Below are 26,214 nucleotides of genomic sequence, written 5' to 3'. Positions count from 1 at the left end.
AGATGAATGGAGCCCCGGCTCACGCTGCGCCTGAACCGGGCGCCGCCCCCAGCCGCAAGGCGACACAAAGGTATTTACATTCATTAACTTGGGGCTTCTACTTCTTCCCAAAGGTCAAGTGGATGCCAGATAGGGAGACAATCGCTTCGTTTCCTCGGGTCTCAGACAAAGAGTCCGCGGACCCGTCCGGCGCCCGCCCCACCCTGCCCAACCCTGGCCACCGACACTGCAATCTTCCCATGAAGTACGTAACAAAGGCTTTCTGTCAATTTAATATTGAAACAAAAATAAAAACAAGCTGGCTAACAACAAAAAGTTTCAGGCAAAACATATATGAAAAGAAGAAACTAAAGACGTCACGAAGAAAATGTCGAAATGGATATTTCATGTCTCTGTGCGATGCTTGGCAAGCAAACAGAGGTGGAAAGAAAGACACGGAAATTACAACCACAATTTTAATTCGACTCCGAAGAAAGATTTTTCTCAATTCTCTGGAATTACTGCCACACGAAAGAAGCACCCTTTTTTTCCTCAGCAAAAACAGCGCCGACATGTTCAGTTCTAGAAACCGTTTCTGAGTGCATTCTATACGTTGAAATAGCAGCCACATAAATTAAAGAAAACTTTTTTCCGCAAAAAATAAAATTTCGATGCTACACTATTAATCATATCTGGTTTAAGCTCTTTTTTTTTTAAACGCAATCTTGCACGTTTGTGTCTCAGCCAATAGGCTTTGGGATTCATTTTAGAGTTCGTTATTCTCGTTTCCAAATAATATGAAAAGGATAAAACGGCCTCAAAAAACGATTGTGGCGATTACATTCGTGCTCTCATTTTGTTCAATCGACTTTAGCATAGTGTGCATGTCAGTTTTTACTCAATATATACTATGGTCATATGAATAATGACATTAGTAAAAAAACAATATTTTTCTTCAAAATGAAATGAAAAAAGCGCGGCCTACTCCGCCCAGCCCCACCGTGACCCGCTCAGATGACAAAGAAACCCGCGCACTCTCCGGATACCCCCATATCCGTGGCTACTACTGTTCCCGTTCCAACCCAGCCTTCGTTTTATTATTCATTCAACCCGTTTCGTCTCTGCCAGGCAGGCGAGGAGGCCGCTTCATCCATTCAAAACCCTCCGCGTGAAAACATATTTTCAAAGGCTACTCGGGAGTAAATAGGCAGTTTTTTTTTGCAGTCAGTAGGTTGGATCCATGAGAATAATTTTCATATTTAACGGGCCTATAAGCTCACAGAAACACTCACTAAAACAGCCGCGCACAATTAATGTGATATTAATGAAATACTTTTAATGCTTCTGCCTCGCTCCAGAAAATACGAGAGTCGAAGGCACAACCGGAATTGCAGGCTTATGTACGAAGTCTTTAGTAAAGCGCTGCCTGTGGTCTGGGTTGCTTCACAACACTAGGGAATACAAGGCACAGGCAGATGGGTGGGGGGCTGGGCGACAGTGGGTCGTCACTGTACAGGGGGCCGAAGAGCGCATGGAAGGGGTTACATTCATGGGGTACACATTGTGCTGCTGAGAAGGAGGTATGACAGTCACAAGACCCAGGTGTCTGCTGACCAATGGCTAGCCACATTATGACAGTGACGTCAGAAGTAGACAGCCTTAGCTGTTCTTCGATTACAGCTGTTACGGCTAATGGTGCCACACTGCACTCAAAGAGGGGAAGAGATCATCATTATTTTCGGCGCTGAAAGAATTTTCAGCTAACCAGTTCACAGGGGTCTCTACTGGAAATAGACTTCGTGGCACTAGATATTTTGGACACCTACAGAACTGTTAACGAGAACATTCCACGTGAATGAGGCTGTGTTCTGAAATGAGATAATGGTGTCTACTGGTTTCAGTGGCCATTTTTGTTCAGATATGAGGTTTCCCCTCGATTTTATTGCAAGGCTTCTAGGCCAATATTATGCATTCACGTTGTTGCTCCTCGCACGCAGTAGTAACAAGGATCGAATCAAGAACACTGGATCTGTTAAAACATTCTTTTTATTCTGCAGAACATGTCCAGCACAGGGCCCATACCTCCTCCTGCTGCTGCTGGTTCATGATTAGTCATTTCTGGCTGGTCATAACATGTACACAGAACCCCACACACACACCCAACACAGGACACATGTCCCATGTGCTTGTCTACCACTGTGATTAAGCACAGGTGTCCAATCCCAAGCAGAACACATACCTTCGGCAGCACACCGCAACAAAGCCATAGAATTAGTTACCACTGTGCTCACAAGAGCAGAGTTCAGAAATCACAAGGGACACACAAAACACCTTACTGTAAATGTTAGACCGAACAAAAGCACAAATACTACACAGTGCAATTGAGCCACATAGGGGCTATCACTATGCTCAAAAAGAGCACGCTCCTCTCCTCTCCTCGCACAACACTCACACCTAGAAGTATATTCCACCAGCACCAAGTACACGTCTTAAAAATAACATACACAGACATGCCATGCACTTGGGTATCATCATGCAAACAACTCACCCTACAAGAACTCACCACACACTATCCTACATCGAAACACATTAAGACAGAACTTGTAACGTACACCCAGGCCAGTCCAAACATGCTATTCACAGCTCTGTGATGGAAACCTCAGAGCCGTTGAGATTCACCTCTGGACTACCAGAGGTGTAGCAGTGCTACCTCATTGGCAAATTATGTTCTATATAAATCTCAATTACGTCTCATTAAGGCAAGATAAACACACCCATGGGTGCTCGTTTGGCCACCTCATACGCACACAAAGCCTTCCTAACAGCTAGGCTAGCAGTTTTTGCAGCACCTGAATTACACTGCACCTCTTCCGAAGCACTAACGCCTACTGTTATTCGAAGTGCGCCTTGAAGCCTATCGTACTGCATAATATTTTGTAGATCCTACATTTCACAATGATTCCATTCACAGTTGACGCTACGCCAAACACCACACATTCATTTTTCTCACTACACAAGGCTGCAAAATGCATTCTTACACAAACCGAACTCCACATTATCTAGGTCTACACAAATCTTAATAAACATTTTTCCATTAAGCCACAAAAAATACACTATACATATAAAGGAATTCACAAACCTTGTTAGTAAGTAGTAAACGGACATCAGCTTAGTTGAATATTAAACTATTTTTGCTGCATTATGTATTTTCCTTTAAAAAAAACCTTAGTTGCTGGTGAGAAAAAAAAACCTTTGATTATTTTTACAGAACACAGATAGGCAGCACATGACAAATACCGACTGTCCTACCGAAAGCAGTGCTAATTTAATTGGTAAATTTCATAATAAAGCCGACTTGGATCATTACAAGAGTTATGAATTGTATTAAATGTTCACCTAATAAAGGCTGCTGCAAACGTTTAATTCTACTGGTTTGCATATTTAGAATAATTTTGCTGAACGTTGATTTCGGTGGGCATGTACAGCTGTGCTGGAGTGTAAATACTGGATGAATATGTCTCCTCATTGAACGTATTTTAAAAAAGTAATTGGATAAAATAAATGGATATTAAAAGGCTGCTCAGTGCCATGTTGGTGTAATGCTATCCAACGCAGCAGGTCTCAAAATGTGAATTATAAATAGGGTTCCCAATTTTATGGTATTTGTTTTTTGACATTTCCATCTGTATTCATCTTTATTTTGTGTTTAGTGTAAAAATGAGGCTGCAGTGGATGGATTTCCATATTTATTTAACCATCAAATTTACATTCACATTTGAAAGTCCCAATAGGTTTTCGAAATGTACAGTTCAACATAGATATTTAAAAACGTTTGAATTATAGACCGGCTTACAAAGATTTATACCTGCAGTTATTTAAGCTTCATTACAAAATCATTTTTGTAACTCTCCTGCCTCCGAATCAGCACATCTACTGGCCTGAAACTCGTGTTTGCAGTAGTAAGAATCAACCAAAAGAATACCATTGTTCTGCAGTTTGCCATATTTAAAAATCAATACAGACTAGAAAATAGCCCATCGGTAACAAATTAGTAAAAAACGAAAAACTAGGAGCCTTCCGGAAATCCCATTTGCATGCTTCCCATGTGTACTAACAACATAGTTTCTTCAAGCTGCATAATTAAAAGTAAATCTTTTTTTATGTATGTCTGGGCTTTTATCTAGCTAAGACCTTTCCGTGCCAGTGTTGCGGATAGTGGAGAACTAGTAAGTATTGATGATCCAGCCCAGAAAATTCTGGACAAATTTCAATTTAGAGCAATAGGAAAATAAGTCCCTTTGCCTAAAGTGTCTACTTAGACTACTTCAGAGTGTATCACCCAGAACAAATGGGTGAACACTAGTATCTATTTTACCGGGTATTGGCAACGCATAGTTGAGCGTATGGTTTTGTATATACCTTTTTCACATGTTATTTTGTTTGTAGTTATGCTTTGTCCATTGATTGGTGCCATTGTATATGTGTGTCTTTACTAATTTGATAATATGGTTGTGAGTGACAAAAAACTGAAAAGAGGGTAGTTGAATGTGCTCCACTCAAAAATAAAAGCTATATATTAATTCCTCCATACCCACTTCTTTTCGTATATGACAGTGTCCCATACCCAGGTCTAGGAGGGTGATTTGGGTATACCCAGTATATATATATTTGTAAAAATGGATAGGTATAGACATGCAGAGGAATAGGGTTAACCCAAATTCCTAAGACCCTGTTGCATGCAGGAGAGTGATGCACAGGGATGAACGACATTAAGTTGGTAAAGCGGGCTGCAGCAATGCAGCAGACTTATAACAAGCATTTGCAATGCAATCGGTCTCACCTTTGGGACCTTATATGGATTTAGCTATGCAGCACATTAGCCTGGGTACAGAAACAGCTACTGTTCTTTAACATGGAGGGAAAGTATGCATCGAACTGCGTGACACGCCAGGTAGGGGAACACATGGAGAGAAATATTGCCTTTCAGCCGGAAATGGTATAGTCCAAAGCTCTGATTTTAATATAAAATCGGGGCCTTCGGTGGTCACCTCACTGAAAATACAAGATTTGAAAAAAAATATTATTGTCTACAGGTGCTCGTGGAAGACAATTTCTATGGACTAGAATTTAGAGAATGCTAAAGTGATACTGGTATTTTACTGACCTCAGCTAGGCGTTTTTTTATCAAGAAAGTCAAATAGAGGCAGTTGCCAGAAAACTAAAATAAAGTCCCTCAGCAGAAAGCAATTCTGGTATTTTACTGACCTCTGCTGGTCATTTTCTATCAAGACAGTTAAATAGAAACAGTTAAACTGAACCATAAGTCCTTAAGAGGAAGCAGACAAGTCCTAGGGCTGATCTCCAGAGCCCACAAAGTACATACACATATAAGTATAAACTAAAGTATATACAAGAGGTCTCGAATGCTCAACGTAAAAATGGACATGCCATAAATGTATCCCCAACTAGAGGCGCAGGTTTCAGGAGGCGGTCCTTTGCAGTGGCTAACACTCCTTGCTCGCTTATCAGCTTTCAATCAGAGGTATTAGGATTGTGCCGCTAATGTAACCATAGTTGTGCAGCATGGGCAGACATCCCTCAGATAATAAGAATTACACAGCTACCTGCTCGTCAGTGATCCAGGATTGCGTTGCCGTCTTTTATGACTGCTCTAAATATATAGGTTCACATTTGTATTTGATTCATTAATTGGTGTTTTACCCTGAAAGAGGCACCATTCCTGCTTGCAGAATGACACACTCTTGCTAACTTAATAAAGCCCCTCCCTCTGTTCTCCTAGCTCCATCTCTCATGCACACCTCCCTCCCACAGATTTCACAGTCTAGCAAGAACCACCATCTGCATGCTGCCCAGCACACCACCACTACACACCAGGAGAGCATGCATCCCTTCAACATGACTGGCAGGTCTTTGCGTTTGAAGCTTCAGATCACACGTCAAAGATGCCCGCTACCGTGGCTGATTACTGATGTCTTTATTGCATTTAAGGTTCTTAGAGCAAATTATTTGACATCTGTATGAATTTGAAATAAAATGAAGAGGCCTTGTGGAAAAAAAAAACCTGCAATCAGGAGTCTGCCTCAACTGTAAGTCTAATTTCAACTAAAGTAACTGATGTGGACCAGCTTATTGGTAAAGATGACTGTCTGATGGACGCAAGTCTGGCACAGACACTGTTTGATGGAGGTGGGACAGCAGGCACACCAATGTCTGGTGAAGCCTTCTTTGTTGCCACAGTATCTTCCACATGGGGCACAAATGGCAGTAAAACCAAGAGTTGCCTTGCACTTGGCACTGTTTTAGAACCGGTTTCTTGGCACACTGATTGCCAGATGGAGGCAGGGCTACTTGCAATGAAGCTGCTTAATGGTGGTCTGAAGACTGGCTTCCTAACAGTATGTCCAGGCATGAGTTGTGTCACCGCAACAGTCCCATGGAAGCCTGGTTGGTACAGTGTCTACATGATGGAAGCATGACTGCTGGTAAAGCGGCTGAAAAACACACCTCAGGCACCAGCAACGTCTGCAGTGCGGTTCCACAGAGTTACGGCTGCTAAATGATGGTGGAGTGCGCTTTGCACTACTTCAGTGGCGGCAATGCAGAATCCTTTTCATCCACCTTTATTAGATGAAAAAGCTATGGAGGTAACTTCTTACGTAACAGAAATAAATGTGGAAAATACAAAAAAATAAAAATTTCCACCCGGGGAAAATAAAGAAGGCAGAGCAGAAAATATAGAAGGAATTGCTCAAAAAATATTTCATAAGACTGGAAGCGGTAGTTCTAAACAATCAACCTAGAAACCTCTGTATCATCTCACCTTTGATAACATTATTCTACCACAGTGTCATTACAAACCAGGCCAGACACCTGCACATCTAATTTGATTTCTTTTAATGGCTAATTTTGCGTGTACACTCACAATTTAAAACCATTACTATATGTATTTTTAAGCACAAACCTGACAGAAAGAAAAGTGCTATATAAGCAGCAACAGTGCAGCCTTTGACTGCCCTGACTAAACCTAACTCTACATAGTGCAAAGAAAAAAAACAAGTGCTAATATATGTACTTACATGTGGCAGCCATCTTGAAGGCAGCTTCCATTAATGGAGGATAGACTACAAGCCTGAAAGAGAACAAAATAGGATTTATTATACAAAATAGTAAAAATATATCAAGTGACATATAATATTGGTACACTTGTCTATACGTCTCATTGCAGTCTTGTTTTGGGACAGCAGACATATTTTAATTTTTTTTTTTTTTAAAGAAAGCCAATCTAGATTTTTTTTAATCTTGTGACTATTGGAAGAAACATTGCGGGCTTGGACAAAAAGGTAGATTTTTCGCACCAAAATATATAAATGTTCTCCATCATGTATTTGGCATAAACAAGGAAAAAGAAAAAAAAGAAGGAAACTCTTATTCTTTGCAATGATTTCTATTTTACAAAGGTTAGCAAACAAGGCCTTTATTGCGATGAGTTTTGGTATTGCAATCTGAAGTGGAAAGCAGAATATATCAAAATAAACTGCCTTTGTGTTTCTTTTTTTGGAGATTGCCCATAGCGGCTGTGGTGACCGTAGGATAAGAGCAGACTGAATATAATAGAAAAATTGAATTGAAAACCCATGATAGTGGCTTCGAGATAGATCACCTCCAAACTACGAAAATATGTAAAGGAACTGAACTCCTGTGTGCTTCAAACCATGTTTCCTTACAGCTGGAGGAGAGTCCTGTGCTGCAACCAGACGTTTCAGGTCTTTTCCCATTTCCTTTCACCCCATACACCCTTTTCTACCGACAGTGTTTGAATATTCAGATTGTCCTTTTTTGTTCATAGCTCCTATCTGCCTCCTTCTGTAGCCCGTGCATTGTGCTTCTCTGTAGCCCACCCTTTCTATGCTGCTTCTTGTAGTCCCCTTTTCCCTCTTAGTTTTCCTTCCTAACCTTCTTGTTTCTGGTGCTCCCTCCTCCACTGTTGTTGATCTCAGCATTTCTGCAAACCCCCAACATTTTGTCTTGGTTTCCTCTACCCTATCCTTGCTGCATTCCATAGAGCTTTGTAGCTAAGATTGACCACAAACTGTAGAAAATGTATTTCTGATACTATTTCAAGGCGTGGCATGCGCACACAGTACCAAATGTTACTCATGATAGCCTTACCAGAGTAACACACCAAAACATTTCTTGGGATTCTACTAATATGAACATAGATTAGCCCATCTTATGATCCCTTATAATCATTTGAAGAGACAGTGTGTAATTGATCAAAACATGATACTGAACGTTAATGCTACCTTGATTTTCAAGACTAGTATAGCGAGCTCATGCTTGCATTCGCCGGCCACTGTCACGAAGCGCAGGCGTTAGCTGGCATTAAACCTGCTACTGCTTATAAGTCATAACTGTGCTTATGTTTGGTCCCACTTTTCAAGGAAAAGATTAACAAGGCTGTATACTTTTATTAGCTACTCAGGCCACTAATAGAAGACAGTGTGAGCTTAGAGCAACAAAATGCATTTCCAAGATAGACGTGCACTGGATCCATCCTTGATTAGAATACTCTGCGTGGGCGTTCAGGAAGCTGCAGAGTGGCACGCAGATCTCTAATGTGAGAATGTTCCAGAAGAGCACCTCCCCACATTCCGCCATTCGATGCGCACGCAGCATCATGCGCGTATCTGAGAACATTCCAGACCACAGCTAAAATACTGCCTGCCATGAATAGCCAATTGGGCTCTGGTCAATAAGTCAGACAATCATACTTAATATACTAATCCCTTTTTGCTGTCTCCGGCAAATGAGAAGGTCATACCCTCCTGTACTAGGACATTGGATGATTCAAGCCGAAACCTGTATTTGCCTGTAGCCCTTTACCCTTTTTTATTCGGTGGGCGGGGAGAGTTCAGGTGCAGCTGAAAACCTATTAAGCCGTATTGGCAAATTGTTTCTGGAACTCTTTGAGCAGTATCTATGGAAAATAACAATGATTTTCATTGGAATTCGGCTTTCTTACCCTTCATACAACCTCCGATTTGGGCCACTGTTAGCAGTAAGCTAGACCCTTATATGTATTGCTTTTTGGTTAAGAATCACTATGACAACAGAACATACGTTTGTAACTTCCAAAGGGAGGAACTCTGATTTTTTTTTCTCTTGGTCATTGACAATGTGTACATCAGATTTGCTGATTTTCCAAATTGCCTCTGGAAACCAATTTCTTATTAAGATAGAAATGGCCATTTAGACTTATTCTAGAAGTTTCCACCAACAAAGGGTCATTCTCTACTAAAATTTGGAAATGTGTCTGTTCTGGAACATTCTCATCAACTTCATAGCACACCCGCTTGAGGTATACCCAACAAGACTGCAGTAGACTTCTGCCTCTGTGCAGCACTTTACATTTCAAATGTTTGTGTGATGATGAATTGTGTCAGAAAGAATGTCCAACTGTATAGACAGTTGCTTGGATCACACATACAACACTTTGATTCCGTCCAAATGTGCCAAAATGGCTTTCGGTTGATATAAGGACAATAGAAAAGGTACATTTGATTAGCGAGGATCCTCGTTATAAGGACACAGCCCCCTTCCACGATTTTGTTGAGAACTTTCAGTACAAAAACGAATGAAAGTTGTAAAATCTCTTCATATAGCGCTGTGCGTGCAGTGGGTAAATGATTATGGGTTCTAGCTCTTTTCTACAGCCTGCAATACTAGATTTTTGTCTCCACTCTTTTACTTCCATTATCATCAAAGTAGCTGTGATAAACACCAAACTAAGGTTATTTTGGTGATTTTGTATTTACTCGACAAAATTGTAGAATTACACAGTCTTGCAAACAAACTGTTAATGTGCAGACGTGCGCACAAGCACATTCCTGTGATAATTATATTTCTATGCTCTTGTTTTACACTGGGCTTCAAATAAATCTTAATTATCTAAGCTACAGATCGTTGGAAGCTTTCACCATGGAAATGTTTGTATTTTAAAAAATACACCTTTTTAGGCACATTTCTTTGATAAGTGCAACAGATGTGGGAAGCAATATTTGACTAGAATTCCCCTATACTCTGTTCTCAGTCGTTGAGTCTGTTGTAGGTGATATCTTTTATAAGAGCTGCAAAAACGGATGCTTGACACATTGGCTGGCTGCCCCCAGCGATGCTAACAATCTACACACATGCACACCCTGCGAGAAGTGTTCGCTTAGAGGGCCTTGTGATCTAGGGGTGAATGCTGCTCCGAAGTCGCTGCTCATTCATTCACAGACTCTTTTTCACAAACGTAGGCCATTTTTTCGCATCAGTCACAAAATCCCACTCGAAGAGCGAGAACTGAGGACCAAATGCGAAATCAACCCACCCTAACTGTGTTTTAGCATTCTCCGTTAGGTTTTCTGCTTAAAGAGAAAAAACGAGGTTTTCGACCGAGAGTATCTGTTCATAAGAATATACATTTACCACCAAACACATCAACTTTACTTGCTTTAAAGTGGAATGCCTACTTCAGCAACAGAAACACATACTCTTAATGCTATAAATAAATACAGCCTATTTCTTTTACTGCTCCTTGAGGGGTGGCATGTCCACCCCCTCCCACGTCAGGCTTTGGCAGGATTCTAATATTGAACCTGGTACACATTGTTCATGCCGTAGTATCCAAAAATGACAATTCTGGTGAGTGAATTTTATTTGCCCACACCTGGAACAATCACACTAATCATTATGGAGCATTATTTTTTTATCAATGTGAAAATAATGTGGTTATTATGACAACCTCGAAATAAATTGGACCACCAAATGATTGACTATCACACTGAGCTATTCACACACACAAACACATTCGCAGAAATGAGAATAAACATAGCTTCCCCAGTAAATCCAGATATCATGACTATGTTTTGTAATCCGCTTTAAACATGCTTATACAGAAGAAGTGCCTATCCACTGCGTACTTCACTCTACTTCCCTGTTCAGTGAGGGAGGGGTGCATGACTAGGCGACTGGTGCATTCTCCTCTAACCATGATCCGTGAAATGCATGGGATATTCGACTGCCACCTATACCACACATTGATTTACGTGGCATATGATGCCATGTAGACACCACACCTTCCCCACAGAAGGGCCCTGGCGGTGTAACCTTTGCTGCATCATCTAACTAAGGGATGGCCAGCTTCTGCTCCTTCGTGCAATGCCAGACTGTTCCTGGTGGAATCCGCGTCCATCTCCACAGCTGGGGATAAGGCACCTGTGCCCTTTCAATGGTGCAGTGTTTGAGGTTGTCAACATCACTTCTAAATTAGTACATATGTACCACAGAAATAACAAATGTGTACTTCTACATGTATCTTGGTGGATCGGGCCCATTGTGTATATATACTTACACAAACATACTATGATTTTCGATATCTTAAGCTATGAAAGCAAGCATAAGATTACACTTGTACATTATCTTCATTTCTACAAACACAGGGATTAGAGAGCAGGCGCTTAATTATACACTGAACATGCCTTCCACAGCTCAAATGGAGCACACACCCAACTCATTTGGCTGCAGGCAATTTAGTTGGAGGTGGCTGCTTTACAAGCTCTGTGAGGGGATTGGTACCAAGCAGTACAGGAGACATGCCCTCTGGCAGCAGCTCCCTGTCTTCTGTCTGCATCCAAGCCCGCTGAGCTCTCAGCCCAGGCAGGATCGCCACGTGAGCGAGCCTTGCCGCATGTCTAGTGGTGGCAACGCCCAACACGCCCATCCCCATGTCTGCAGAGGGGCTGTGCCATTCCAACACAGCCTTTCTAACTGCTGTCAGAAATAGGCTAGAGCAGCTCATCAGAAAATAATGCACAGAGGGTGCTCAGTAGGCAGCATCCAGGTGTGGGGTGAAGGAAGTACTGCACAATACCAACAATACTTCATACCCATAAGCGTTGTCTTTCCCGGTCTTAATCCGATCATGCAAAGAACTTCACCATCAGTTGACAACTGACCCTTATTTGCTCCTCCAAGGTGCCACATTTGATGTAAATCTCAATGTTCACCACCTGAGATGTTCATTACAAGGATTGTCCCTCACCAGTCACCAAAAGCAGTGTTACTCACCACTGACCACCATACAGCTTCATTATAGAAGATGCTTTCTCACCAGTGACCAACACACCAGCCTCTTTCGAAGGAGTGGCCGATAGCATCGACCGAGACACAGCTTCTTAAGAAGAGGCGGCCCTCAGCAGCAATCGACACAAGAGCCTTCTTAGAAGCAGTGGCCCTCACTATCAACCACAAGTCATCCCCCACCACTGATCTCAGCAAAGCTTCAGTAGAAGAGGTGACCCTCCCTAGTAAATAAAATGTGTCTCATAGCTGACTGCCTCAAAAATTCATTTTTAAAGGCTGTCTTCTCCTCTGATGCCCATTGAGGTTTGTTACATAAAATATGCCCCTCACCACTGTTCACCACAGATCTTAGTCGGAGATGTCGGGGATGTGGCCCTTAACAGTCACAAGTTGTTGCTCACCATTAATGGCCACAGATTATTCGTTATGGGGTGGCTCTCTGTACCAGTTCTCCATTAGGAGACGCCTGTGACCTCTACATCTCTTTTCATCAACACCATCACCATGAGGGCTGTCTCTCAGCTCTCGCTAGTGTGTCACTGTGCACCTCCAAGAGTTTTTTTATGGGAGGTGTCTCACAGCACTGGAGCTTCATTCCACCAGATCTCTAGTGTAAGAGGTCCCCGGCCACCAGACCTTCGTTGTGAGAGGTGTCCTTTACCATGAGGTCGCCATTGTGAGAAGTGCCACTCTGATCAGGCTTTATTGTGGAAAATGTACCTCACCGGTTTTAAATTTTGAAGTGACATATGACAAAATAACTCAATGAAAAGACTCCTTCCTCGCTGGAAAGCTGCTGCCCTTACTTTACACTCCTTTTTTTCATGCACTTTTTTGAGCCAACACACCCTATTGCTCTGAGGTTTCAGGAAAAAAAGATGGAGGACGAAAAACCTTTAACAAGAAAATGTAGATGCGCCACAACAGCCTATTAGACATGAGGGTGCCTCAGAAGTAAAGAATGCTACCAACGAAAAGCATGAACCAGGCATTTCAGACCGTCTATGTGCATTTCATCCAAACATATGAATTGTTTGTATAGAAAGATTAACACCAGATTGCCAATAATGATATTAAAAAATACATATGTCGGAGCATGGCTACTTTCATACATTATGCTACTTTTTATTAACCAAGTGGATAATTACAAAATCTAAAAACTACTAATGCAATTTATCAAGACTATCCAAATGTATAATTTCCAGTTCCTTCGCACTTTATTCTGATGATGTTAATCCTGGATATTTAAGCTGGTTTCCATCTCTAATAGATATTATCCGATATCTATCTTTTAAGGGAAGTACGCATTTCTTAATAGAAAATCACACTCAGACTCACTATGCACTACAAAAAGCACATTCATGCCATTAACACACATCTCTAAATTCTTATGCGATTGGTAGGAGACATGACGAGGAATTCCTACACTATTGGAAACAAGAAATATTCTAAAAGTAGAGGATGAACCAGTGAAAAGTGACTACAATGGCGAGTACAAAAATAGTCGTTAATAACACAGGAGAAGAGATTCTGCCTAGTAGAAAAGGGCTCGAAAGCATCTCTTGCAAGCCGAGGGCTGCCTCGCAGGACTAGGCCAATCTCTGACATGTCTGTGAAGGTGCAGTATCAAAGACTGACTAGCGAGCTTTACTTGTCCCTTTTGTGGGGTGGGGGGCGCATAATTCCTTCATAGATTACAAAAATGCTTGGAAGATTTGTATGTCCCCTTGTAGCGAGGAGTTGAGTGGTCAATGCAATTCTTTCCTGTATAAACTGATGCACCACATGCAAGCCTGGATATTACCAGGGAATATACAATTTTAACACAATGCATAGCCCTGTTTTTTTTTTTTTTTTCTCTTGTGTTTCTGATGGCGGATGATGCTGTAACACGTGTTTTACTTTAAAGATTAGGAAAGTAGTCCATTTACACCTTTCTGGTTCTTCTGGGGTGGGGAAGGTGTGCTTCCTTAGAAGTATCTCGCATTGTTGTCATCTATAGGGTAGCAGACTGGCATCGGTGAGCATTCCATGTTGTGGGGAAGAGATCAGAGGTAATCTTGGGTGGTGGGGTGGGGTGGGGTGTGAAGGAACAGCTGTCTTGCATTTCCTATAGATGCGTGTGAGTTGGTTGAGGCTGCAACACATCTCAGGTATGTTCCTACTGACGGACAGCGAACGCCACTTGCGTTTCTTGGTCTTTCTTTGTATTTGGAGGGGCGGGAGTTGTAGTATAGAGCACTGTTTCTTAATATTCCTACTAAAAATGTAACTTGCATTTACTTTTTGTCTTTAACAAGTGTTTCAGCATCACTCCCCCCACGCATTAAACCTTTCCCGTCGAGTGATAGGAGGTTTAAGCCCGTTGGCGTTATTTTAGGTTTATAATGCCCTCCCCCTTTTCCCACACACATTGTATTGCCATTCTCGGAGTTAGAACAAGGCAGGTTGGAAGGAGCCCAGTGTGCCCCCCTGGGACTCACCACTAAGGAACAACGATAGTGGGGAATGATGGCCGGACTCACCTGTCAGAAGGAGCAGCAGGGCAGTCCTCCCTGGCACCAGCAGGGCACGGCGATGGCAGCAGTAAGAGTTCACGTGGAGATCAGCAGCGGTAGGCGCGTGGGGGGCAGCACCAGGGGGACACGCCGGGTCAGAGAATGCCTGAGCACTCAGTGCACCTTGGAGGGAGACCTCGGCGCAGCATGCACAGCACAGGGAGCAGGGTAGATCTCTTGCACCAAGGGGCACACCTTCTTATGCACACCTCAGCAGCAAGCATCAGGACTCTCCCTGCCCTGCAGCGCCCGCACCTCACTGTAGAGCGCAGCGGCATGCACTGGCAGCCCTGCTGCATAAAGAGCCACACCCTGCAGTGCATCGAGAGATCAGCAGCACGGGAGCAGCTGGAGGCCAGCACCGGGGGATCCGCCCTGCAGCGCCCTGCCAGCAGGGGATGCACGCAGCACTGAAGCCGAGGGATCGTGCACCGACCGCACTGGAAGCTTCACTGACAGCCCAGCGTCAGAGGACGCCCCATTGTACCGCGGCCGCAGCATCACCGGACCCACCCCGCAGTGAGCAGGCACTGGCACCGCTGCCCACGCAGCAGCACGTCCCACGCCCTGCACTGACAGCTCTGCAGCCCAGGGCAGGGGGGATTTGTAGTACCGCGGACGGCACCATTCTGCAGAGGCAGGGAGGAGGGGCCACGCTCTCGCGGCCCCTCTGCCAATAAACCCTCGTGGTCTCTCCCGCCCCCTCCCCGGCGCGAGGTCGGGCTTCTCTTCGCTGTGTCATGCTGCTGGGCGGTGGAACGCGGCCCGGCGGGCACGTGCGCTGCCTGCACCGGGGACAGCCCGGCTGTACCAACCCCGCGCGGAGGGGGGTGTACGCTCGTGTCTGAGGGGTGGGCGAGGGGGCGCAGTAACCATAGGCAGGTGCGGTGGATGGAGGAGGTGCAGGTGGGTGGAGAAGGGGTGGGGTGAGGGGGGGGCTGCTCTTCTGTAAAGTAGGAGGTGGGGGTGTAATCGTGTCCCTCCGTCCCTAGCTGAGGGAGAAGGAATCCCCGCTCCCACGCACGGAGCATGGAAGCATTCCACCCTGAAGGGCAACGGGTGCTTATGGGCGGGTGGGAATGGGCCGATTCCCTGCCCTGGTTTACAGACACTAATACTCACGGGCTGCTTCCTCGCACCCAGGGTAAGATGTTTGCAATTTGAAAGTGAGGGAGTGAACACATGCCTTACTCGTCTCTTGGCATGTAATAAATGGCATGTTGGGGTATGTATTGTACCGCCGCTTCCACATTTACCCTCACGTTTCCCTCCAAACTGCTTTTGTTTAAGGAGTCAGGTGAGCCCCCTGTGATGCCACCATGACCCCCCCCCCTCCTTCCTTTGTCTGGGGGTTAACAGGAGCGCTAATGACAGCTCTCCCGTGTGACCTCCTCTCCCCTTGTGGAATTGTGACGAAAGCCACGCTCCTCTGAGGGAGGGGTACACGAGTGGTAAGAGCATGGAAATGAGGTGATCCCAGGAGCGCCACTAAGTGAGAGAGAGTCATTCCCTAGTGCACGGGCCTCATACATGGTCAGAAAGCTCAATACAACACCAGTACAGTACTGTACACCCAGGGGTGGAAGGGAATGGATTGGTGGAGAGAGGTAGCCTCCGTTCCTGTTGCAGAGAGGGATGGGTACGGTCTATGTACCCCCTCCCTTTTTTAATGATGGATGGGTGGCTGGCTGGGTAGGTGACCCCTGATCCCTCTGCTATGGTGTTGGACAGATGCTTGAAGCTGAGGGGTGTGGCATGTGCCCCACTGCGTGCACAGCCCTCATAATGCGTCATCACACACTACGTCCTTTCCTGAAATGGTGATGTGCAGCTGGTGACTCAAAGCATGCTCATGGTGACGGCCTCAGAGATCGTCATAGCTCTGGAAGAATCTGTAAAACATGACATCAGTTCTTCCGAGAGGAGGGTGCAGTCATGCTCCGAGCACCCACACTTCCGCTTCAGGTGACACTGCTGGGGCTTCTCAGTATGGCTGTGCATCATTGACAACTCTAGCAGTATTCTCCTCCAGAGGGCTTCTATGCCTTTAACAGCACTTTTAACCCATTGGCTGTCAGGGAGTCTGTTCTCTCCTTTGCCAGACACCTTTTCCAATGTTTGCACAGACCTCTATATGCATTTAAAAGGCGTTTCCTTTTCCATTTGTGCTTTGGGCCCATGACGTATATACACAGGCTGTTCTCAGTTGCACATTTTATCAGCTACATCTATGTCATTGGGACTGTTAAGGGCTTAACCCTTCAATTTCTGTAGCAGAGATCGAAGTGTTGTGGATAAGACTGGAGAATACATTGCGCCACCTAAGCTCTGCTCACTTGCGGCGTTAGGTAGCTCCATTGATGGATTCTGTGAGCAGGGACAGAGCAGTTGTGAAATTGCAGTAGCTTTGCTGATCACACCTTCCTTGCATCACTTGCAATGATTATAAGGGTCCACTAGGCTGAATGCCACTTCTTTAATAAAAGAAAGCTTTAACTATTTGACAGTGTCAAACACAGACTAACACAATGTGTTGACGCGTATCTCAGGAAGATACCTAGATATTCAAATCATCCTTTCTAAAGTGCAGAAAAACATAAACATATTACCTGGCTTATAGAGTAGTTGGGTGTCTCCTAGTTTGTCCTTAATCCCTTGTGGAAAAACGTTCCAGTAACAAAGTAGAATTTACTGGGTCAACATACCACTCCGAATTTGGTACTATAGGTTTAAACCGATTTCTGTATGCAAGATTCCACGACATTTTCTCATGAAAGTAAATCTTGACTCAACACAATATCTACCACCTGCAGCTGGCCCTACTTGAGTACGTTGAAGTGCTGGGTTTCAATCACATAATGAAAGTTTGTTGACATCCAGGTGGTCATACACTGGAGCTCATGTTCAGACATGACTTTGAAAGGATGCAGCTAATAGTTTATCCATAACTATGGTCAGATTGCTTCATCAACATCAACCACCATCTCTGATTGTTCAGCCACCATCTCTGATTGTTCAGCCACCATCTCTGATTGTCAGCCACCATCTCTGATTTGAAGTACTGCCTACACTCCTTCAATAGCCCCCAGCATGGACCCATTATATTCAGACCTCTATATGAAGGCAGCAGCGTTGAATTTCAGCATAATCCAAGGTGCGATTAATCCTGTAAAACATGCCAGGACCACTCCTTGGCAACACATCCAATGCTGTTGAGAGAGTTGAAAGAGGTATTGATTAAGTCAATCATTTTGGCATCTTTATAGTGGTTGTAGAAATGTGTAACACAAATGATTCAAATAAACTGATCACAAAATATTGTATTAAAATTATGGGAGCTGTAACCCACATACATCGAGTTTGACAGAACAAAACGGAAATAGCGGTAAACCTGCTTCATCCAAGTATCTCACTGTTTGCCTTTTTTGCCTGCCTATATCATGAAAGCCCTAGGCTTAAGCACCAGTGTTGGACATGGCCCCCTCTATATGATTCCCCCCCAAACATTTTGCCTTAATCCCTCCTTCTTTTCTGATTTCGTTTTTTGGCCCGAGGACTCTGCACTTTACTACTCCTAGCCAATGCTAATTTGCTTAGGCTCACTTTTCCCAAACATAGTAAAATTGGCTTACACCTGATTGCTAAATGTAATGTACTTATAAGTTCCTAGTAAATGTGTAAAGAATATACCCAGGGCTGGTAAATTAAATGCTACTAGTGGGCCTGCAGCACTTACTGTGCCACTCACTTAAGTAGCACCTTTAAACTTGTCCTGTCTTTGCACCCTGCGAGAAGTTTTAAACTGCCAGTTCGACTTGGCAAAATAATCTCCTTGCCAAGCCTAAAACTCAATTTTTTATTAAATACAAGTCATCCCTAAGGTAGGCCCTAGAAAGCCGATGGGGTATGTTGCATTGTAATTAAAAAGGTGGACATGACCTTTTAAGTTTTACATGTCCTGGTAGTGAAAAATTCACAAATTTGTTTTCCACTATTGTGAGTCCTACCTCTCCCATAGGATAATATTGGGTTGACTTATTGCATTTAAGTGCTAACTTTTGATTGGGAGAAGTTAGAAAAATCATATGTGGGGCCTCAGGAATTATAATTTAAATAGCCTCTTTAATGTTAAAGTCGGATTTTAAGTCACAGTTCTGAAAATGACACTTTAAAAATGTGTCATTTTTTGTCCTAGCTATATGGTGCCTACAGCCTGTTCCTGGGTTACATGACTAGGTGTAGTTGGCTTTGGTGTATTTCTCCCAGACAGCCACATAATAGAGGGACTAGATGTTGCCTGGATGGGCCGTCTCAGGCAGGATAGGGGATGGAGCTGGGCACAGTTCCACTTTCACTTCACAAAACTGTGCCTCCGCACACACCCAAAGCACTGCACACTAGCCTATTGTGCCTGCAGACAGAATGGAACCAGGAGATGGAGGTAGGAAATTCCAGATACTTCTGTGGGGGGAAGCCTCCATTAGTTTCTCCCACTTCAAAAGCGGCACCAATTATAAAAATAGGATCCTCAGACCCACTCTTCAGTTCACTTCTGGATCTGCAGAAGGACTCTCAGAAGACTGCCTGTGGTCTGCTGTGTACTTCAAAGGAGCGTCTTGCTGCGTGAAGGAGGACTGCCCTGCATCCTGAAGCCTCCTCTGTGCCCCCAGAAGACTGCCCTGCTGCTTGGGAAATGCTTTTCTGCTTGAACCCAGGAATTCCTGAGTGATTCTAAGGGCTAGTTGGATAGCCTTCTGATCAGAGCCATAGGGACAGAAAAAGCCAGAAACATCTTGAACCTGCGCACTGACCCACCCTGAGTGAGTCCTGACCTGCCAATTGGTGCCCCTCCTTTCATGCCCCCTTGGTAGTTGTGCTTAAAGTGCCCAGATAGTCCAAATCAAAACTTGGGACTTAGAAAATGTTTTGCCAAAAAAAGGTCTGAGAACCAAGAGGAGACATGGTCCGCCCAAGGTGCATCGCCGGTTAGTCTGGCTCTACAGCAGCTCCCGCTATGTTCTTCTGCATAGCAGCAAATCCTGTTGAGTGGCTCCTTGCAGAAGGAGCATCTGGCCTCGAGGAGCCCTTGTTCTCCAGTAGGACGAAACTGCAGCTTGCAGTCATTGGACTGCAGGCTGCAGTTTCGTCCTACTGGAGATTTTCATGCTGGTGGTTTCGTGCACTTTCGTCCTACTGGAGATTTTCAACTTCCAAAAAAGAGACCAAGTCTGAACGTAGGAATCTTCACCACGACTTTGTCTAGCGGCTTCCCGACAATGACGCCCCCTTCTCGGACACAGCCAGCTGCCTTGCCCCGCTGAACACTTACCTTCTCAGACATTTTTCTTCAAAATTTCTTCTAAGTCTGAATATAAACAGAGACTGGGCCCAACCCTCTTCATGGAAGCCAATCCGCGATTCATCGCTGTTGGCCATAACTTTTGACTTTGTCCCAGTCTTGCGCGACTAGATGTCCACAGTTGGCTCTTTGATCTTTTAGGCACTATATTGAACTTAAAACGTTTGAAAAATTAATTCATAACTCTGATTCAGCTGATAGGATTTTTTTAGTTTTTGGTGTCAATTTATTACAATTTCCTCTATTTTTCCAAATTTGTGTGGGATTTTTCTTGTGTTTTTTTTACTTTATTGCTATTTCTGTGCTGCATAAATACTTAACACATTGCCTCTTAGTTAAGCCTGACTGCTTTTGTGCTAAGCTACCAGAGGGTTTAGAACAGGTTAATTTAGTGTTTTTTTTATTAGTGGTTAACCCTGGCAAGGACTGTAGCTTGTTCATCAGTAGGGTTTCAACACCTCTCAACAAGCAACCCAATTTCTCACAATCAGGAAATTCAAAGTACTGTGTTCTCTAGTGCCCCTTTATTGCCTTTTTGGCTGGTGTCAAGTTCTGGCTACTTTTTCTGAAACTGGTAGTTTTTAAAACCTGGAATTGTTTATGTGCCTGTAATTAGCTTGATGACTCCAGGTTATAGATATGTAAATAAATGAATAAGTTAACTCCATGAATCCATAGATTTAATTGGCAGCTGAATTATTTCCGTTTCCAAAAATCTGTCTCCTCTCTTAGGGCAGATGTATCAAAGAATGCCACCCATTCTGATTTTGTTTGGAAGGGCGATGATACACACGGGCCTTCGTTTTTTGTTAAGTGTCTATCCCTCCTGATTGTCTGTGAGGTACTCTGGGCTATTCCTATGTTTCAACTTCTCTCCAGGGGGATGGGGCCTTAAGACCTTTAATAAAATGGTGAAAGGACAGGATCCAGGTTGCCAGTATTGTCAACTCTCCCTCTTGAATTTCTTAGAATTTTTTTTCATTCCCTGCCTCTATTTCTTACATCCATTGCTTGCCAGGTATGTGGTCAGGACAGGCTTCAGGTAGCCAGTCTGTGTCTAGCTGGGTTCGACTGAAGGAGGTTTATATAGGTTCTTCAGCAGTTCTGGTCCCCTCCCTCTTCCACCTCCTGGATGCCATTCGCTTGAAGCAGTCCTAAGCCATTCCTATTTCCCTGCTGTACTTCCCTATTGGATAGAGGGAAACTGTAGCTCTGCTTCTTTCTTAAAGGTTGGGTCCACCACTCACCTATAAGGTTCTCCCCTGAAGTAAGTTCTTGTGTAATGGAGGCATTTTCTCTCTCAGACTATTGTTGGGGAAATCAACGCGTAAAATACTTTTGTGGCTGTTGAGGGACCCTGGGGCTCTGTTCGCTCTTGTGCTAAAAAATACAGAGTGGTATGTGGGATGCATGGATTTAATTGGGAATGGGTCCTACTTTCCTCTACAGAACCACCCTACCAACTGCAAATGACAACTGGGCATATTAAAAAGTACCTAGTCTAGTGGTATGTGTGGCCTTTAAAGTCGCAAAGTAAGATTGCTAGAGCTTTGTGGGACAGGACTTGGTGCGCAGGCTTACAGATGCCCCTCCCCAAAGCCTGATACTTGGTCAGGGCAGGAGAGTACAGACTGGATAGAAAGTAATATGATCCCATGAGTCTACCAGGTTGATGTGTCACAAGATGGAAAATGGCTGTAATGCCAACAAAAATTGTAGAGCCCAGTGAGTACCATAATAATAATAATGAGTCTTGTAAGAGCGCGAACAGCTACCTCACATGGAGGTGTCCCGGCGCTATGAGAACATACTAGCCATAAGTCAGGTGGCAGATCTTAGCATAGTGTAGTAAATAACCAGGTTTTTAGCAGTCGTTTAAAACAAGTTTCAGAAGGGCCTGTTGTAATGCAGGAGGGAAAACCAAGTCAAAGAGACATGTTCCATGATCACCAAAAATGTCTGCCTTATAGATAGTACAGAAAAGCCTTGACAATCCATCAAATGCCATGGTATTCCTTCTCTTTAGTTGCATATGCCTGTTCGTGTTGGAATAGCTGTGGCGTATGAACAAAATGATATGAGGTCTGCCCTTAAAATGCCTGAGACAGGAATAACCCACAGTCAGTCCCTGATGGAGCAACCTGTAGAGTTAAGGAAGGGAAAATAAGACACAGCAGGATATGACCAGAAGAGGGGGAAAGTTTAAAGGGAAAAATGACTGGTCTTGTTCTGTACCCAATGGCATCTTGTTAGGAAAGGTTTTTCCAACAGAGCCATCAGGGGTTCAGCTAAGAAGGTAAAGTGCAGAATGAACATTTAATAATACTCAATGTGCCCTGAGTATGATCATTGTTCTTTGATTATCCAAGGTCTAGAAATCTTTTCTAAAGCCTTAAATTTGTCCACCTGTGGTCTGATCATACCACAATCAATGACACATCCTGAATAGTGAATCTGTGCAACTGCCCCTGTCTGGCAAAGTAGGCCTAATAGGGAGCATTAATCTGGTCCCTGTAAAGGTGGCCAGGACTGCATGTAACCCAAACAGAAGTACACAAAATTGGAACAGTTCAAAAGGAGTAGAAAATGCTGTCCTTTTTCCTATCAGTTATTCAAAAAGGCTCATGCCAATGTCCTTTTTTGAGGCTGAGGGTACTGATATACTCTGTGAACCACAGTTGTGAATCTCAATTGATCTATGGCCTTATTCCAAAGATCACATTGACCATTCCAAAGCTGATGCAAAACCACATGAATCCATTTGTCTTGGACCTAGAAAAATTAGAAAAGTCGATTCGCTTCTGGAGGGTTCGATGTCTTATATTGATAGCATGTCGATGTCGAATGAAGATCCAGATGTATTAAGCATTTTAAGAGTCACACATATTTCAATTCAGCATTGCAACTGTTAAAATGCTTTTTCTTATTGACTAATTCCATTTTAGGAGTCTGAAAAGTTTTATCGACTCCTAAAATTGAATTCCGAATGGATACTGATTTGGTATTTTGAAGGGGCGTTTTATCGGCGTCCCTTTTACATACAGAATCCGTATCGCATCAATGTTTTGCAACCGAAATCTGGTTGCAAAATCTTTTTTTTTTGTTTGTGTTTTTTTTTACCAACAACTCAAAGAACATTGTAACCCATGCAAATGTCATCTTAAACTTAAAAAAAACAAAACGTTTCTTTTTAAACACACCATTGTTTCCTTTAAGGAAAGCAGGCTGCATTAAAATGTTTGCTTTATTAAAAAGCTATCACAAACTTGGTGGTCTGCTGGACCCAGCATGATACCATTCCTGTGATGGCCTTCAATCGTAGTGAGCCAGAATTTGCGACCTACTTCAATAATATGCATGTGGAAAGTCAGATTCCAACCCACGATTCATAATTTTATGAACTGACCTATTAGTACATAGCTCCGTTCTTAAGGTTCTTTACTAGTCGTAAAAATATAAGTTGCAAATTGCTGCCAGTATTTTGCGACCAGTAAATTATACATATGCCCAGAGATTATTAATTTAGGAGAAGATTACCCAACTTGATAAACCCACTCAGGTTAGGTAAAAACACTTTTTTGAGAGAATGTCTGCTCAAGCCCTTGTAGCTATAGCAGAAGCAGCAGGCAGCCCTCAGTAAAGTGTACCCTGAGTGCAAACAGTACTAACAATTTTAAAGTAAAGAATACAACACAATAGAGTTACCAATCCAATTTAGAAAAAGAAAGAAAATTGTAATGAGTAAAAAGATCATTGTTAAAATAGGTGCATAGGATGCAGATACCGGAATTAAAAAAAAATTAGAGCAAATAGCTGCAAGAAAAGCACCAGTCAAAAGTCAATGTTTGTGGTTGATCGGGACCTAGGCACAAATTCAGGCTGCCCGAGATGAAATGGAGGTTGGGTACACCATGCATGTTCAATGTTTTTACCTACCTCTGAAATGAAAGTGAAAATCTTCAATGGAGCAAGATCCAAGGCTGTAGTCAATCAATCAATCAATCAATCAATCAATCAATCAATCATATCATTTGTAAAAAGCGCACTACTCACCCGTGAGTATCTCAAGGCGCTGGGGTGGGGAATGCTGCTACTGCTCGAAAAGCCAGGTCTTAAGGAGTTTTCTGAAGGTCAGCAGGTCTTGGATCTGCCGTCGGTGGATGGGGAGGGTCTTCCAGGTCTTGGCGGCGAGGTGGGAGAACGATCTGCCGCCTGAGGTTACTCTTCGGAAGCGGGGGACTGTAGCGAGGGCAAGGTCGGCGGAGCGGGGCTGGCGGGTGGGGGTGTAGAAGCTGAGTCGTCTGTTGAGGTACGTTGGTCTGGTGTTGTGAACAGCCTTGTGTGCGTGGGTGAGGAGCTTGAAGGTTATCCTCTTGTTGACTGGGAGCCAGTGCAGGTCTCTCAGGTGGGGTGTGATGTGGCTGCGGTGAGGGATGTCGAGGATCAGGCGTGCAGAGGCGTTCTGGATGCGTTGGAGCCGTCTCAGGAGTTTGGCCGAGGCTCCTGCGTAGAGGGCGTTTCCATAGTCCAACCTGCTGCTGACAAGGGCCTGGGTGACTGTTCTTCTCGTTTCAGTGGGGATCCACTTGTAGATCCTACGGAGCATGCGGAGGGTGTTGAAACAGGAGGAAGAGACGGCGTCGACCTGTTTAGTCATGGAGATGGTGAAGTCGAGGATGAACCCTAAGTTGCGTGCGTGGTCGGTGGGTGTTGGAGCGGTTCCCAGTTCGGTCTGCCACCAGGAGTCGTCCCAGGCCAAAGGGTTTGTAGTGTAGTTCCTAGTTTCCCACTAGGCCCTGCGCATTGGAATAACATAAACAGTAGTATCGACGTGGAACTGCGGATATTCCAGGCCTCCACTGACTATGCTAAACTTAATTGGGTGTGTTACCAACTAGCTCAGAGGTCACTGGAAACTTTCTTCTCTGCATAGGGAGTGATCAGCTTCCTTGGCACAGACAAGAAGGGATTCAGTTTTCCAACAACCGTGCAACATGACAACTTTGCTCCTCAGATCAAGAGTCAATCTCTAGGGTCGTGTGAAACAATAGACCTGTATTTCACTCAGTCAGTCTAGTGCAGTTTACTTTCACGAGATGTAGAGAATAGAGAGACGGGCGTTTGTCAATAAAGGGTTAACATTTATTGAACAGTCTTTCTTCTCGTACAAGAGAAATGTATTGCCACAATTGCAAAACTTGTTATGATAAAAAGTACATACAGTAAGATAAGTATTGCGAAATAATACTGTAAAATCATTGATATGGTTTCTTAGCCATACAATGGTTAAAAGTTATAAAACATATATACAGTCATATATACAATAGGCTAAAATACTCAACTGGTGCTTCTAACTAAGCCTACCCCAGTGTGCCTGACCTAAGCCTAACACGTGAAAGGGGAGTAAGTAAGTAGCTTTAAGTTAAGTTGGTTTTGCCAAGGTTTGTTTCAAGAATTCTCATTTAAGGGTTTAGTCAGCACCATACCTCAGAATAGAATGATGGAGGTTTGGTATCTCCTTCAGGGGAAGCTCGATATCCCTGTCACCCGCGAGGGTAAACCGGAAACGCCGGAGCTGGATTTCTCTGCACGAGAAAGGCAGTGGCTCTTCTTCAGCGCGTCGAGAGGAGGAGGCGGGGGACAGCGTCCGCGGGCAGCTGGATCTGCTGGGCTCTTCGCAGAGGGACGTCTGTTCGGCTCCTAAGCGTACTGCACCATCGTTCGCGCTTTAGCAGCGATAATGGTATCAGTAGCTTCACCACCACAGGGACAGCAGGCTGCAGCGACAGAGTGCTACAGTGCTCGGCAACAGCAACGGTATGCACAACAGGGTGCACAACAGCTCTCAACCACAATTGCTTAAAGCAACGTTGGTAGTATTTATACCTGACAGGTGCCGGGTTTGACGCAAGTTTGCTGGACATAAGACGTCAATTAAAGATATCACTAGGAAGTGATAGCTATCAGTTGCTCATTAGAGTTCTATTACTAATCAAAACATAGCAAGGGGGATTTCCCAGTTTGCTGAGTTTTTATCTTGTTGAAGAACTCGGAGTGTTAATCTAGGAATATCAGATAGTGACTTCTGCTCTGTCATTGTACTAATTGGTCGCAAAGGAAGTGGCAGAGAGAGATATCCTTGAACGTGGCTCTGTTCGTGTGAGGTCAGAG

The 26,214-nt window shown here is 43.8% G+C and overlaps 1 long non-coding RNA gene across 1 annotated transcript in view; it reads right to left on the bottom strand.

The window, feature by feature from the left end:
* The window catches only part of LOC147689286 (uncharacterized), a 196,399-nt gene extending 181,167 nt beyond the window's left edge, over positions 1-15,232 (bottom strand). Inside the window, exons 1-2 of the long non-coding RNA XR_015300605.1 lie at positions 14,652-15,232; positions 7,077-7,129 (exon numbers count right to left, since the gene is read on the bottom strand). This is a non-coding gene — a long non-coding RNA (uncharacterized LOC147689286). The remainder of the gene's footprint in view (positions 1-7,076; positions 7,130-14,651) is intronic.
* Between the last annotated feature and the right edge of the window lie 10,982 nt (positions 15,233-26,214).

The sequence above is a fragment of the Lissotriton vulgaris genome, chromosome 10 (assembly GCF_964263255.1).
Source record: "Lissotriton vulgaris chromosome 10, aLisVul1.2, whole genome shotgun sequence".
Classification (NCBI taxonomy): Eukaryota; Metazoa; Chordata; class Amphibia; order Caudata; family Salamandridae; genus Lissotriton; species Lissotriton vulgaris.
Note: the sequence above shows the minus strand (reverse complement) of the source record. Positions and strands in the feature narration are given on the sequence as shown.